This window comes from Thamnophis sirtalis, unplaced genomic scaffold (genome assembly GCF_051295495.1).
Source record: "Thamnophis sirtalis isolate CommonGarterSnake01/CBP01778 unplaced genomic scaffold, rThaSir2_p1.2 scaffold_9, whole genome shotgun sequence".
Taxonomy (NCBI): Eukaryota; Metazoa; Chordata; class Lepidosauria; order Squamata; family Natricidae; genus Thamnophis; species Thamnophis sirtalis.
In genome coordinates, this window is record NW_028261389.1 from 42,600,568 (window position 1) to 42,608,097 (window position 7,530).

Here is a 7,530-nt window from a genome sequence, read left to right on the forward strand (position 1 = left end):
AAGGGGTCATTATCAGAGTTCTATTTTTCTTCTTCAAACAATAGATGTTAGGAGTAATATATTGACAGATTTTTCCCCAATCAGGAATTCACCATTTTGGGGGCCTATAGATGCTAAAATTTTATGCTAACAAGACAAATTCCAAGTACTATAGTCCCAACTCATGTCTGGAAAAGGATGCCCACATGTAATATTCTGCTGAGGCAGTGTTTACACAAAAAGTGTTCCACACCTTCTTAAATATGAGGAATGAATGTAAATATTTATTCAACATGTGGAATTAATCCTGCAAGAAAACAAGAAGAGGAAAAGATCTTCAGAAGTTCTAATATATTGTTTTCATAGCCAAATACAATGGAAACAAAAAAAGTATTGAAAGAGAAGGAGCTGGTGCAACTTGATGTACATAGTTTCTTCAGTTTCACAAATCAATGTGAGAAAGTATGTATCAATTGATTGTAAAACATAATTTATAAAATATATATAATCTATATAAAATATACTGAAGATAACAAATCATGAGATACATTAATAGCAGTCTGGGTGAAGAACAAATATGATGTAAGAAATGGTTATTTCGTAGATCAAACCAACTGTCCTTCTATATAACAGTTAGCCCTCCCAGCAGAGAGTTATCTAGTTAGATATTCCAGACAACAGAAGATTAGAAGGATTAAAACTGAGACTGTCTGTCAAATGAGTAATCTACCAATGAATGGATCTCTTCCTCTTTTAATAGCATTATTTCATTGGATATTTTTATGAAACAAAATTAAAAATTGTGTTTGATTTGAGAAAGATTATACGTTCCTCTACTGCCTGTCATTCTGCTACTACTTTATATGTATATAAAATCAAAGCTGAAATATTGGTTCCAAGAATATGTCAATATTTATAAGTAATATGAAATATATGTAAACATGCACATTGTAACAGTTCAATTTTCTTTGTTATCTTAAACAAGGAACAAGGTCAGTATTTTTCTATTTAGTTTTAAAAAAAGCAGAAGTCTGGAAAGTAGTAATCAAGGCAGACATTAGATGCCCTGAAGCTTTTATTCTTATCCAAGTGATTTTCTCAGCACTTTTTTTTAGCATTTAATTGGGGAAATTATCAAAGACTTTTTAACAAATGTTTATAAGCAAAACAACAACAATATAAAAATGAATCAAGATGAATCATGTAATTATTGAAAGTCTGAAGCAATTTACAAATTACCTGAAAGATTTGACTTCAACTGAGATCATTGAACATTTCCATTCTCATGCTTTTGTTTTTCTCCATTAGATAATTTTAAAGTTCAAATGTTATCAAATATATTTACCATTATTGTTTATAGACAAATACACTAGTCTCATAAAACAAAGTTTAGGAGTGATTATCCATTCATCTGTTCCACTTAAATTCTGACCATTAAACAAGTCTACATTTTGGAAAATGTCTCATCACAAATTATCATCAACCTACGCTTATTCAGTGGAACTTATTTTCAAATAATTATGCTTAGGATGGTGCTGTGCAGGACATTGGAATAACACTTTCAGGGTTCCTGAACACCCTTCCTTTTTATGGTCTTTAGAAATCCTGCAACCAACTTTCAATCATCGAAATGTAGTATGATTATGGACATGTTTTAATGTAGGAAATTCTAGGATACTATCACACATATTAATGAAATCTATGGTTTGACACATTTTACTCTATAGGCAATCTTTACGTCCATTCACTTAGTGACCATTTAAAGTTATAACCGTGCTGAAAGTAAGTGACTAATGACCAATCCTCACACTTAAAAGTATCTTAGCATCTCTTTGGTCATGTGATCAAAATTCAGGTGCTTGCCTGAACCCCAATGGTCACTGTTCCATGGGGCAAAGTGAATGGTAAAGCTAGATTCACTTAACAACCATGTGATTCACTTAATGACTATTGTGATCATGGCAAAAAAAGGTAATAAAATCAAGCGCCACTCCTTGATCACATCGCATAGCAATGGAAGATCCTGTCCCAATTATGGAAATAAATCAAGGACTACCTGCATTGATATGCAAAATCTGTTAAATGAACCATAAATATTGTGATGTTCTATTTTGTAATTGCTTTGTAATGTGTCATAACCCTGACAGTAAACTAATTTTTCCCAAGTTATCATTGTATGTTACATTTATGAAGCCCAATAATTGTCAAAGAACCATAAAGTAAGTAGTAAATAACCGATAATTCACCAAGTAAATCACATTGAATATTTTTAGTTTCTTGTTCTCTCTCTTCAGTCAATAGTACTGCAACTATAAAACAAAGCTATGATTGACTGATTATTGCCATCAAATTGGTGTTGATTCCTAAGGACCATAGAGAAAGATTATTCTCCAGGAATGAGACTCTCTAATATTTATACATTCAAAAGAAAGCAGTAAGCTCCCTTTAGAAGAGAAATGAAGATAAGCCCAATGGATAGACTGATAAAATACAAGTGATAGTCAAGAAAGCCCAGGAATTCTGAATGAATATAAAACCACATTTCTTTCCTGCACATCAAATTTCATATTCTAGCATTTGTAAGATCAGTGGGATTTCTACTGAAATAATCAACAATCTTTAGAATTGTGTAATTAAGAAAAACTCAAGTACAATTTCAAATTATGAAAGCTAAGCGTCAAAAAGATCATTGAATCATAATTGAATACTTACTCAGCACAACTTGCATATGAAATGTTCCATTTTTCTTAATAAATCCATAAGAAATTGCAACACTTTTAGACAAATATTTGCATATTGTTTAATTAATGTGACAACGATCCTTTTTTCATTTGCAATTAAATCCTGGTTGAACATCAAGATAGCAAAAATAGTAATATCTCTTATTAGTGTTGCATCCGAAGTATTAACAAAACTACACTTTTTAATATTTAGGTAATATTTCTTTGCATGTTGCTTTTTTGTACAAGATGAAAAATTTCCAGAAGCTTTTAAAGTCTCCTCCAGTTGACTAGCGCATTGCATTTTAAAAAATCCACATCTACAGTTACGCAGATTACTTTATACATAGAAAACCCCCAAATATTTGTTTAGATAATATGGTACCATACTATATTTACTCACTTAAGCCTGTTTAAGGTGAAGTAGTCTTTATAAATGCCACAAGTACATGTAAGTCCAAGTATTATCCGAAAAGCTTTATGTGTGCATTTCTAATTATGCTCTTCTGGATACAGACTAATACTCAAACCAAACAAATTGCTTGGAACACCAACAAGATCATTTTGTTTCATGTATAATTATGCATTAAGATAAATGAATACATAGATCTTTGAGAATAATATCTTTGTGCAATATATCTGACAAATATGTCATTGACTTACAATATTTAAGCTGAAGCTATGATTTCTGAAAAAAAATCCTCTATTATATCAAAAATAAAAAATAACTTATTGCAAAGACTTAGAGATAATGTTTTGAATGTTTTCATATGATTACTAATTCTTTCTAATACACTGTTTTTTTTCAACATGTAACTGAGTTTATGCTTGAACTTCATTTTACAGCTATAAACATAGCACACTCCCAATAACATAAAGAGAATTTAAGAGATTTCTTTAAATCCTTATTTTGTGATTATATAATCAAACAACTACCATTAACCCCCATGTTACATTTACAGTCCTGCTATGCTAACTAGATGGATATTCTATTTATATGGATATTCTTCTCTCATAATTCTAACAAAACAACTCTTTCTTCTTTTACATTACCCATCAGATCTCTAACTGTGCGAGATTTTAATATTTGTTTTTACAAGTTACACTAGTATCAAAAATTCTTCCATTCCAATGATTTTTCATCTACGTTTAAATATCATATTCCATATATCATATGTATTAAATGGCATAAAATTTACAGTCTCAAAATAAGCCTTTAAAATTAGAATCTACACGTTGGCTTCAATTATTAATAAATAAATAAAAATATTTTAAAAATTAATCTTTTTTAAAGGTACAATATTATATCATTTTGACTTAAAATATGGTTGCAGAAGCATTTTATTGTTTTTTCTAGTGCATTACAGGATAATTTTCAAGAAAATGCCATTATCCTGGCCCTGTGACACTTGTTTCTCAACATTTTCTATATTTCCTTTTCTATGTACAAATAGAAAACTGACAACCTTTGACTGATTTTAGAGGAAATGCCTCAATGAATTCTATATGGTAACTGATTCAAAAAATTGTTTTATTTTCAAGGCACATTTATTGTAAATATTCCAATATAAGAGAATACAATAATATTTATAAAACTGGCATATAAGTCTTAGCGTGTTATCTACATCTAAAAAAGAAGAACTGAACAAGTATAAATGCCTAAACATAAAATTAAGCAAAGTTTAAACAATATAGATTTATTAGAAACTTAAAGACTTCCAATAAATATGCTCTGTAAAACTCTGTATTGTTTTTCATGCAACAGATTAACACGTCTATCCAGCTGGAATAGATCCATTTTACTTATTTATAAGGGACATAGTATTTTTTTAGCCATTTCATAATTCCTAAAGGTTTTGTTTTCTACACCGATTGCAACATTATAAATGCACATATCTATGGGGAAAATTCTACATTAATGAATATTTTGGATATTTGTATTGGTAATGAGATATTGCATACTTAAAACTCTATAAAGGTTTCTGTTAAATCAACCAAATTCCTCTATGTAATTTGGTAGTAATATAGTTTAGACATAAAAATAACTATTTTAATTAAAAGTACTCAAGACAAAGTAAGCATGCACAAAATCAGACTGTCTGTTCTTAGTTTCAAAACACAATGCACAAATACAAATAGGTTATAGGTTATAGCACCTAAAATGACTGTGCTGATTGGCTTTCAAACAAAACACAGAGTATGTGGGAAAAAATGGTGAAACTGCTGCTAAAATATACCAATAATCCAGATCTAAGTAAATATTAAGGGAAGAAAAATTAACATTCCCCATGCTAAGCAGGTTTCTAATGGATAATACTGGTCTATAGTTTATGGTCACTTTTTTTCTGTTCATTTGTGATTCTACTGAAAAGCTTTTCACCTAAATTTATACAGGGGTTTCTTTTTATCACTTCCCATCGACAGAAATCTCTCAGCTGGATTTAATAAATAGCAGTAGGAGTTCATATAAATGACGCTGGACTAAAGATGGTTGAAAGATTAATTTTTGTGTGTCTTTAATATATGTATCGTACTCCAGTACATGATTTTGCACCTTTTAAATATAACAAGAGGCATGTTATATTATTCAGGAAAACAGAAACTCTATTCTCAAAAGTTTTGATTTGTTTCCTTCAACTTTTTTGTTCTAACAAGATGGATATTCATTTTATTTCAAATCACACTATAATAATGTACAGTGAATATATAATGTCAGCAAATCATAAATTACCCTGATGAAAAAGTGCAAGAGGAATCTGAAGAAAAAACAGGTTTCCAAGAATCTAAACACAAATCTTGTCCTACTTCTAAAAATATTTAATGAAAGATCTGTACCAAACATTTTTTTTAAAAAAATCTCAAAACTGCCACTTCAGTCATGTACCATCATCACTGCAACAAAAGCCTTGTACACCCGTGGGAATACTGCTGAAGAATAACATCTATATCTGCATCTAGCCAACAACCTTAGAAATCCAGAAAGATGCAGATAAATCCAGAGCTACAAGCCATTGGGGAAAGGGAGGGAATACCTGATTTTGGAAATTGTTGAATGTGCAAGTCTTTCTTAATCGAATGGCCGTTTTTAGGAGAAGAAAAGTAAAGTCAGAAGACGGATGCTTGAAAACGAATTGCAATTAACTTCTTTATTGCGCACGCCCTATTTCCACCCTCTCCCCTTTGTGGCTCTCGGGAGAAAAGAACAAAAACAAATCCGACGCCGATTCTTTCGGGAGCTAATTCTATTTGTCAGCTGAAGCTAAGGTTTTGCGTACTGCTTTATTGGTAGTTTCCTTGCTTCGGACTCTGTTTTGGCCCTGACCGCTGAACAGCAGGCAGGATTACTCTCCCCTCTCCCCCGACGCCCCTTTTCTGCCCCCCCTTTCCATTTCACCCCATGACACCCACCAGCTGACTTCTCCTCCAGATCAGAAAACCTAGGTGGGTGGAGGGCTTGTCGAAAGAGAGTGGGTGGAGATTGTCAGATATCCACCCAGCCCAGCGATTTCAAGTCAGCAGGCAGTGGGGAAACTGCTTTTCCAGTATTCGAGAAAGAAACATGTGCTGCCTTCACTGCCTTTTCGGGAGGCTACTTCACTGGTTTTCTCGCTCTACAGTATTTCTCAAATTCGCTACATATTATTTGTGTGGGTGCGTGTGTTTGTACGCGCCCGTGCGCACGCATGCACATATACAGCGCTCGCTCACTCCCAGGCTCGCTGGCTTTTTCTCTCTCACTCTCTCTCATACACACACACACGCACGCAGAGAGACACAAACGGGATCCAAAGCCCCGCCAGAACGCGAAGAAATAGCAACCCAGCGCATCCTGGCGCGTCCTTACCTGACAACCGGGGAGCAGGACGCGCCTGTCCTTCAACGTTCCCGTCTGGGCGACGAGTCGGATTTGTCTTGTTCTACGCGGCTCTCCTGGGATGAGGGACTTCGGGGACAACCACACTCTCCTCCAAAAAGAGAGGAGGAGGAGGAAGAAGGGAGGGTGAGACGCGAAAAGTGTAGGGGTGCGAGTAAGCTCTTCTCCGCGCCCCGAAAAGTCTGTGCACCCCCTCCCTCCCCTGCTCTCTACGAGATGGCTTTGTATGTTGGGGGTGAAGTTTCAGCTGCTGCTGGCTGGGTGGCTAAGAGGAGGGGGACAGAGAGAGAGAATGCGAGAGCCAATTTGGGGGGGGGGGGCAGAGTGGAGTCAGAGCATCACCGCTTTGCAGCTTCTCCAGGAATCCCTCCACGGAGAGGCAGAGCATCCTCGCCTTTCCCTGACGGTCCGATTGGCTGACAGGCGGGGTCGGTGTCTCCAGCAGCCAATCAACCGCCTGGGATTACAGGTGGGCGTTGCTGAGGTACCATTGCCGAGCTCGCGGCTGCGTTGGCTTCCGTAATATCGCTTCGTACAACCATCCACTTTACCCACCCATCTAAGCCCTTCTCTCTGCCACTCCGGACTGTTCCGGGAAGAGGGGGCTGGGAAGGGAGTTCCCTCGAATGACAATCAAGGACATCAAATCAGTCTTTGCAACTGACAAAGTGGCTGTGTTTCCGCCCCCTCCCTTTCTCCACCCGAAGCTCTGCAATGCAAAGCCAGTCGCCCGGGTGACCTGATTCTCTCCACGCCCTCCCTCCCTCTCCCTTTCGCCTTCTCCTTTTCCCTCGTCGAAATCTCAGGCAATTTATAGTCTGGCATTTTCAAAGCAACAAAAGAAGCAGAAAGAGGGGATCAGCAGCTCATTGGGCGGGGTATACGCGTGTATGGCCGTAGCGAGCGATTAAAATGACGAGGTATAAACCGGAAAACAGAACCTGACCCATCTCTTGA

The 7,530-nt window shown here is 35.7% G+C and overlaps 1 protein-coding gene across 7 annotated transcripts in view; it reads right to left on the bottom strand.

The window, feature by feature from the left end:
* The window catches only part of SYT1 (synaptotagmin 1), a 304,769-nt gene extending 297,819 nt beyond the window's left edge, over window positions 1-6,950 (bottom strand). For 3 of the 7 annotated variants that reach the window (XM_087723405.1, XM_087723400.1, XM_087723402.1), the window contains exon 1: window positions 6,544-6,950. The gene's annotated coding sequence lies outside the window, so the exon portion shown is untranslated. Of the gene's footprint in view, window positions 1-5,731; window positions 5,991-6,543 lie in introns of those variants that run through there. The other 4 variants (XM_087723406.1, XM_087723401.1, XM_087723404.1 and 1 more) reach the window with 2 other exon arrangements.
* Window positions 6,951-7,530: the final 580 nt, after the last annotated feature.